General features: G+C 47.1%; 1 pseudogene; it reads left to right on the plus strand.

The window, feature by feature from the left end:
* Positions 1 to 505: 505 nt before the first annotated feature.
* Positions 506 to 1,231, plus strand: LOC142584544 (uncharacterized; annotated as a pseudogene).
* The last annotated feature ends 8,110 nt before the right edge of the window (positions 1,232 to 9,341 follow it).

The raw sequence follows: 9,341 nt of genomic DNA on the forward strand, positions 1-9,341 counted from the left end.
TTTGTGTTGCATTTGGGCACCCACGTCATTAACTGTGGTGTACAGTACTTTGTTCTTTTTAGTTAGTTTCACTTTATTTCAGATTTCCATCCTCCAGAAGCTCCGGCTGCGAGTCCAGGTGATTGCACTCCAGTATCAGAAGGTATCCAGCAAACAGTGCAGCACTATTACTGCTGTTCGTAATACTAATTAATACTTGAGACTGCTATAATTTATGTTAATGTTACGCTGAATTTGTCCTTTCTTTTTTTCAGAAATAAGTACCGAGGCTGAGGAGCTGTCTAAAGAAATTGGAATTCAGGTCGACACTAGAAACAACCTATTTGCGAGAGAACACCTTATCACAATTGCAAAAGTGCTCGATGAGCACGGTCTTGTTGTCCTCACAGGCATAGGCTCTTTCGAGTTGTCCTACAGCATAACAGAACTTTACACAGAAATGCGGTTGCGTCAAGGAACGCGAAGCTCATCCTTAAGTGATGATGATGTTGTGCTCCTCACACACATGAAGTTCTATCATGATTTAACATTTTCTTTGTTGACGGTGTTGTTTAGTGTCCACCGTAGAAATGTGTCCAACATTTTCAAGGATTCAATTGTAATTCTAGCAAGCATTCTTGAGCATGCAATTTTCTGGCCAACGAAGACCGCAGTTTTTAACTGTCTCACAATGTATTTCAAAGAATACAAAGACTCGAGGATAGTGCTTGACTGCACTGAAATAGAAATTGAGCGTCCAAAAGATTTGGCGTCAAGGCTCCTCACATACAGCCACTATAAGCGCACGCACACTGCAAAGGTCCTGGTGAGTGAAACACCATTAGGCTTAATTAGCTATGTAAGTCCGGCATATGGAGGGAAAGCATCTGAGACATACATCACAAAGGAGTACAAAGTTCACGACAACTGTATTTCCCATGTTTACAGCGTGATGGTAGATAAAGGCTTCCTAATCGGTGAACTTTGCAAAGAAAAAAACATCAAGATGATCAGACCTCCATTCCTCATGGAAAAACAGCTCACTGCAGAGGAAGCTAGGAGCTCCTAATCCATAGCAAGCGCCCGAGTACATGTGGAGAGGGCCGTTCAAAGGATGAAACTGTACCGCATTTTAAAAAATCGGTTTGATCTCGACTATGTGTCATACACTGACAGCATATTCCAAATAATTACTGGAACTGTGAATCTCTCAAGGCCATTGTTCAGTAACAACAAGTTTCTTTTCAACTGATAATGTCGGTGCGCGTATTTATCAGGTTAACCTTCTCTGAAGTAATTCTGCAGTGATTACTGGCTCTTACCAATTAGCTTTGTCAGCTGCCACGCAAAGTGTGATATTTAACAAATGTGATGAATGAATTGTCTAAAAATAAATAAATCTATCCAAGGAGCCACTCAAAGTGTGAAGTTCTTGTCAATGTGCACACTTACACTGTGGATAGTCTGAGTGGAAGGAAAATTTCTGGCTGTAACAAGTGTGGTGGTCCTCAAACACCTAAAATGTACAAAATACCATCAGCAGTGTCCGTAGTTCAAGTTTGTATTGTTACAAGCACGGGGAAAAGGGGTTTATTGAGGCGTGCGAGAGCAGGAACGGCAGGCTACGAACAACAGGAATGGCCGCTGCACAGTCTTCGTTCTCCTCTTCCTTCCTCTTCTTGATCCACGCGTCCCTTTTACGCGCTTGGACGTAACATATACCTCTCCTCGCAGACAAAGCCCACTGGGCGAGTCAACAAGCTTGTCGTGGCGTGCATGATTTCAACCGTGCTACATGCGCGACTTGTGTCCTAGCAGAACGTCTACCATTGTTCGTGAGGCGCGCGAGAGTATAGTTCACTTCGCTGACTTTGTCGATGACAACATACGGTCCATCGTAGTTTGCCAGCAGCTTTTGGCACAAACCGCGCTTCCTTGTAGGAGTCCAAAGCCAAACGAGATCACCAGGGTGATATGCAACAGGCCGATGTCGTGCGTCGTAGCGGGCTTTGGAGTTTCCTTGTGATGCCAAAGTCCGCAGACGCGCAAGTCTCCGAGCCTCTTCAGCAAGGCATAGCGTATCGGCGACCGTAGGATTGTCGTGGTGGTAAAAAGGGAGGACAGTGTCGAGCGTATACCGGGGCGGCCGAGCATATAGAAGGAAGAAGGGGCTGTAGCCGGTTGTCTCGTGCTTGGCGGTGTTGTAGGCGTAAGTAATAAACGGTAGAACTTCATCCCAATTCTTGTGATCGGACGCAACATACATGGAAAGCATATTTGTGATTGTCCGATTAGTGCGCTCAGTGAGGCCGTTCGTTTGCGGATGATACGGCGTCGAGTGCCTGAGGTGCGAGTTACATAAACGCACAAGCTCTTCCACGATATCCGCCGTGAATTGACGTCCCCGGTCGCTTATAATAACACCAGGCGGTCCATGTCGCAGAACAATAGCGTGAAGTAAGAAGAGCGATACTTCGGTGGCGGTGGCTGATGGTATAGCCGCTGTCTCGCAATAGCGCGTGAAATAGTCGGCGCAGACAATTATCCAGCGGTTCCCCTTAGATGACTTTGGAAAAGGGCCTAACAGATCAATTCCAACTTGCCGAAAGGGTGAGCTGGGAGGTGGCACAGGTTGAAGCAGACCAGATGGGGCAGTGGTTGGGCGTTTCCGACGTTGGCACTGTATGCAGCTGGCGACATACAACTCAACCGAATGTCGCATCCGGGGCCAGTAAAAGCGTTCTTGAATGCGATAAAGGGTGCGCACAGTGCCTAAGTGACCGGAGGTAGGGTCATCGTGCATAGCCTGAAGGATTGCTGGCCGGAGACGCTCCGGCACCACTAGAAGGAAGCGTGCACCCGTGCTTGAGTAGTTCCTTTTGTACAGGAGCCCGTCACGTAGACAGTAGCTGCTTGTTGCACTTGAATGGGCAGAAGTGAAGAGTGGCTCCAATTTGGTGTCTGTCCGTTGTTCTGCTTTGAACACATCGATTTCTGGAAACGCGGATGTCACAGAAGCGACGAGATGATCAAAATCGTCTGCGTCGCAGTCCGTCGTAGTAAGCGGCATACGGGAAAGGCAGTCTGCGTCAGCATGTTTTCGGCCACTCTTGTAGGCAACAGTGAAGTTATATTCCTGCAACCTCAAAGCCCAGCGCGCAAGGCGACCACAAGGGTCGCGAAGATTCACGAGCCAGCACAGGGAATGGTGGTCTGTGACGACTAGGAATGGGCGTCCGTACAAGTACGAGCGAAATCGCTGAACTGCAAAGATTACAGCGAGGCATTCTTGCTCTGTCACCGTGTAATTTCGTTCAGGTTTGCTTAATGAGCGGCTTGCATAAGCAATCACGTGCTGACGGTCGTCATAACGTTGGACCAAGACGGCACCCAAACCGACGCCACTAGCATCTGTGTGGATTTCTGTCGGCGCAGTAGGATTGAAGTGGCGAAGGATAGGTCGGGAGGTCAGCAGGAACTTCAGCTGACGAAATGCAGACTCGCACTCGGGTGTCCACTCAAACCGTGCGTCTTTATGTAGCAGATTTGTCAGAGGATAAGCGACTCAGCAAAACCAGGAATAAATCGGCGAAAGTAAGAGCAAAGACCCAGAAAACTACGAAGTTGCTTCACTGACTGCGGCGCACTGAATGCCTCAACAGCTGCCGTCTTGAGGGGATCGGGCCGGATACCGTCTTTGTCAACAAGATGACCCAGCACAAGGGTTTGACGGTCACCAAATTTACATTTCTTGGAGTTCAGGACCAGGCCGGCGTTTTTGATGCAGTCGAGGACAATATCCAGGCGCGTATTGTGCTCATTGAATGTGCGCCCGAATATAACAACGTCGTCAAGATAGCACATACAGATGTTCCATTTTAACCCACGCAGAATGGTGTCCATGAACCTTTCAAAGGTTGCTGGAGCGTTGCACAACCCAAATGGCATCACATTGAATTCGAATAGTCCATCCGGGGTTATGAAGGCTGTTTTCTCTCTGTCTGTCGGGTGTATCGGGATTTGCCAATATCCTGAGCGCAGGTCCACTGAAGAAAAATAAGAGGCCGAATGAAGACAATCAATTGCATCATCAATCCGGGGCAGCGGGTAGACATCCTTCTTAGTCACGGCGTTTAATCTTCGATAATCGACGCAAAATCTCCAGTTACCATCTTTCTTTCTGACGAGTATGACCGGAGCTGCCCAAGGACTCGAGGACTCTTGTATTATTCCATTTTTCATCATGTCACTCACTTGTTCCCCGATTATCTTGCGCTCGTTAGGCGACACGCGATAAGGCTTTTGCCTGATCGGGCGCGCAGATCCCGTATCGATAGTATGGCGCGTTCGTGACTCGGGAATCGCGAACGCTTTGTCCGGCTGCGCAAAGTCAAACACTGACAGATGCTTAGAAAGCGTATCCACCAAGGTATGGCGCTCCCTTGTGCTGAGCGACTTGTTTATCATCGACAGAAGCTTTTTGTCTGAGACTTGGCGAGCGTCAGCAGGTTCACACTGCGAGTCTGTTAGTACGGCTACGGACGAAGACGTGTATTCTGCAAAGTAGGCGAGTTTCAAGCCGTCTGGAAGCAGGACGGGTTCTGCCGAGCAGTTGGCCGTCCACAAGCCAGCACGCCCGTTGTCGATGGATACCACACAATGAGGGACAAAAACGTTTTTCTTCACACAATTTAGATGCATTGGCTCTACGGAGGCATCGAAACTGCCTGGAACTTCACCGCGACATACAACCGGCACGCACACCGAGGTGGACGCAGGCACAACAGTATCTGCAGACACACAAAGTTCACCTTGACTGCAAGTCTCCTCTAAGAGCCCGGACGAAACATGGTCATCGACGCAAACTTCCCCCGTGCGACAATCAACGGTCGCACCACACTGCCGCAAAAAGTCGATGCCCAAAATCACTTCGTGCGTCGATCGGGGAATAACTACAAACTCCGTCGCGAAAACTCCACCAGCCAGGGACACTTCAGCAGTGCACACACAAACAGGGCGCAACGACTCGCCGCTCACTCCACAAAATGTTGCAGCCTGGTCCCACGGAAATACAACTTTGCGCCCCAACCGACCTTTAAAACCGAGACTCATTACGGATACAGTTGCCCCGGTATCCACTAAAGCCATTGTAGGAACACCATCAACAAGTACATGCACTTTGTTCTTAATCATAGCAACTGCAGGGGGCATTTCTGTCGATAGCACGTGTCGAGCGACCTCACCCCCATCGGCCGCGCTAGCTAGTTTTCCGGTTGTGAAGGCGAGGCTGAGCGGCGCACTGGCGATGGAGATTGACGTAAACGGGGTGCACGAGAAGTTGGCGGTGGCGTCAAACTCCTGTCAGATGCCGGCGAGCGGCTCCGGAAGCTTCTCTGCCAGTAATCGTTGCCAGGAGGGACGCCAGCTGACCAAGAGGTGGTGCATGGCTGTTGAGTTGTCCTCGTAGGAGGTGTGGTCCTTGTTGAAGACCCCGATCGACGATTCCACGTTGTTGGGCGACGATTGCAAAATCTCGCTATGTGGCCCGCGACACCGCATTGGAAACACACAGGCAGATGCCTCAAATTTCGATGTTCTTGCACGTAGTCACGCATGTTGCTGTCGACTGCATAGCCAGCAGGTGGGTCCCATTCATCATGGCTAGGCATCGGCCGCCCGGAGGCGTGCGTGCGGCGAGGGCGTTGGTCGTAGTCATGATCTTGATAGCTTCGGGTCCCTCTCGTTTGTGGGGTAGACCTATACTCGACGGTCGCTGAGTGAACCGTGGGTTGCCATGCGGTCGAAACGGCCGTGTTTCGCATCTCGTGTGGTAAGTACGCACCAGCGATGCCGGGTGTGCAACGGTACATCTCTTCCCGATGGAGCAACTCTTCGCGAACAATCTGCCGTATTGTTGATGGAAGGTCAACACACGAACTCGGGTCTACACTTGCCACCGTTGTGACATTAGCCAGGCGACCAAACTTCGGTATTATCCGTCGCATCCTCAGCGTCTCAAAGGTCCTGCAGTGGCGAATGACGTCAGACACGGAATCCAAGCTTTCTTTACCGATCAAAAAATTGTAGACGTCTTCGGCTATCCCTTTCAACAAATGTCCAACTTTGTCCTCTTCAGACATTTGAGAGTTCACTATTTTGCACAGTTTCAGCACTTCTTCGATATAAGTCGTGCAGGTCTCGCCGGGAATCTGAGCTCTTTGCGAAAGCGTCTGTTCGGCGCGTTTCTTTTTTGCGCTAGAGTCTCCAAAACACGCTCTGAGCTCCTCTACGAAAAACTCCCATGAAGTGAGCGTGTCTTCGTGATTCTCATACCAGACGAGTGCTGTGTCGGTAAGGGAAAACACAACATTTGACAACTGTGCGGTCGAGTTCCAACCGTTAGATCGGCTCACCCTTCGGTAGTTTGTGAGCCACTCGTCGACATCTTCTCCGGCTTTTCCTCCGAAAGTGAGTGGCACCCGGTAGTATTGCCAGGGAAGGCCAGGTGCTGGCCTTGAAGCCGCGTCAGAACCTTCGGGAATCTGGCAGGCGTATTCAGTCATGTCAGGTGATGGTGGCGGAAGTCCGGCAAGTCGACGGCTTCGGCGAAGTTGTAGCAGCGTAGGCTCCGTGGTTACGAGGTGTACCCCGCACCGTCCACCAATTTGTTACAAGCACGGGGAAAAGGGGTTTATTGAGGCGTGCGAGAGCAGGAACGGCAGGCTACGAACAACAGGAATGGCCGCTGCACAGTCTTCGTTCTCCTCTTCCTTCCTCTTCTTGATCCACGCGTCCCTTTTACGCGCTTGGACGTAACAGTATGATTTAAAGTACTAAAAAAAGCATTTCTTTTTTAAGAGAGCCATTCTGCACAAGTTTTGTGGAGACAGCTTATACAGGCACACACAGAAAAGTCTGTCATACTGTATTGTTGTTGTAGCTGTACATATGCACAGATAAGTACCAAAAGTGACCAGCTTTCAGGTTGTTCATTGAATTTCGCATTGTAAGCACTACTGCTAGCTTAGAGATATTTTTATTCCCTGCCAAGAACACGAAAGGAAGAGCAGGACCAATAATATGCGCTGTCGAACCTGTAAAAAAGACCTTGGGCAGTTACGTTAATGGCAAAAAGCAGCACCCTTGTTCATGTAACAAAGACTGCATGGTATGGCACATTCTAGTAGCAACCTCTCCTTATGTTTTGGAGATACAATAATGCAGTGATCTTGTCAACAAAATGGGCGACGAGCTTGTAGGATGTGTACAAGATGCTATACAGTAAACACCATCTAGCATGGACTGCCTTTCAGCCTTTCCTTCTATGTGCGAACACATAATTTTTGCAGCTACTATAGAACTACTTCAGCAGCTGAAGGCTTTTAAATGCAGTACCCGTGGTGTATGGTTTGAAAAGTAATATGAATGCAAGAATATTACTTTTACCTTTTCCAATTGCTACCTTTTAACTAGTTTTATTTCAAAACTGCCCACTACTAATAGGTTAGTAAAGGAAACTGGAAGAACAGATTTTGTGCTTCTTGTCAAGAAGCACCACCTTTTGTTTTCCTGAGCACCAGAAGTGCACGACTCTTGCATCTATTTGAATAATTACAATCTCAATTTGTACATTTTATTAGAAATGCAATGCGCAAAACAGTGTACCTGCATTCTTCACTGTTGTCCTGTTTCATAATGCAGTTACATCACTACATATCACAGTAATGCTTGTCAGCATATCTTTGTTTTAGTATAACAGTTGGACAGAATAGGCGGCAAACATCAGAACTCAAAAATGTAGCGCTCCTGAAAATTGCATTCTTTCTCCAGCACAATAACAGAAACCATAAATGTCACAGGAAACAAATGGCCCGCGTGACAATCCAAGCCAATCCAAAGTTTGGCAAGCCAAGCCATTGCCACACCAGAAAGGAACTGTTCATGGAAACTGTTTGTCTGGTGCCATTCGGATATAATCCCTTACACTATCACAGTGGTGTTAAAGTGTGCAGCTGACTAAAAATTTAACTGGGTGAGTCACTTGCTTGTCTTCACAACACAGTAATGCCAGTTAATGCCAATTATAGAACAAACAAGAGCCAGAAATGAAACAAGTAAGACTACATATGCCTGCTGTACTGTGCCACAGTTGTCTGGCTGCCCTAATATTAGTATTGCAGTAACAACCAAATATAGCACAAACATAACAACATGAGCAGAAGACTAAAAAATGAGAACATCTTTGTAACATGGTGCCTTTGCAATTATCATCCTTGTATCAGTGGAAGCCCATGCGAGTTAACACAAAATGCACATACAAGCATGATTCGATACCCACGTAGTAAGCTAGGCATGGAACATAAACCACAAGTGACTGCTGTCATTCCCTGGGATGACTTTCTGATAACACAGTTATAGCATTCTAACATCACAATTGCTTCACAAAACACAGTCAGCCAAAAATTTAAATACATGAGGCACTTGTTCGTCTTCACAACACAGTCGTGCTAGTTGCCATAGTAACTACATCACAATGCAAACACCACCCTAAAATGAAAAAAAAGTTGATAACTACAGACGCCTACTGTAATAAACAGCAGTTGTCTGGATAAGATAGTATCACAATGCCAGCCAAATATCCCACAAACATAACCACATAAGCAGCAGACAAAAATATGAAAGCATCTTTGCACTTATCATTGTATCATTGGAAGCCCATGTGAGTTAACACGAAAGGTACATACAAGCATAATTAGATACCCACGTAGAAAGCTAGGCATAGCCTATAAACCACAAGTCACTACTGTCATTTCCTAAGATGACTTTCTGATATCACAGTTATAGCATTCTCATATCACAATTGCTTCACAAAACACAGTCAACCAAAAAGTTAATTGCATGAGGCACTTGTTCGTCTTCACAACACAGTCGTGCTAGTTGCCATACCAACTATATCACAAAACAAACAGCCGAAAACTAAAAAAGATATTAAAAATTGCAGACGCCTACTGTAGGCGTGCCTCATAATCGGAAAGTGGTTTTGGCACGTAAAACCCCATGTTTTACGCCTGCTGTAATGATCAGTAATTGTCTGGCTACCATAGTATCACAGTATCAGCCAAATATCCCACAGACATGACCACATGAGCAGTGGACAGAAAAATGAGAGCATCTAACACGGTGCCATTGCACTTATCAGTGTATCAATGGAAGCCGATGTGAATTAAAACTAAATGCAAATACAAGCATGATTGGATACCCCTGTAGAAAGCTGGGCATGGAACTTAAACCACAAATGACTACTGTTATTCCCCAGGATGAGCTTCTGATATCACAATTATATTTACGATATCACAGTCGCA

The sequence above is a fragment of the Dermacentor variabilis genome, chromosome 6 (genome assembly GCF_050947875.1).
Source record: "Dermacentor variabilis isolate Ectoservices chromosome 6, ASM5094787v1, whole genome shotgun sequence".
Lineage (NCBI taxonomy): Eukaryota > Metazoa > Arthropoda > Arachnida > Ixodida > Ixodidae > Dermacentor > Dermacentor variabilis.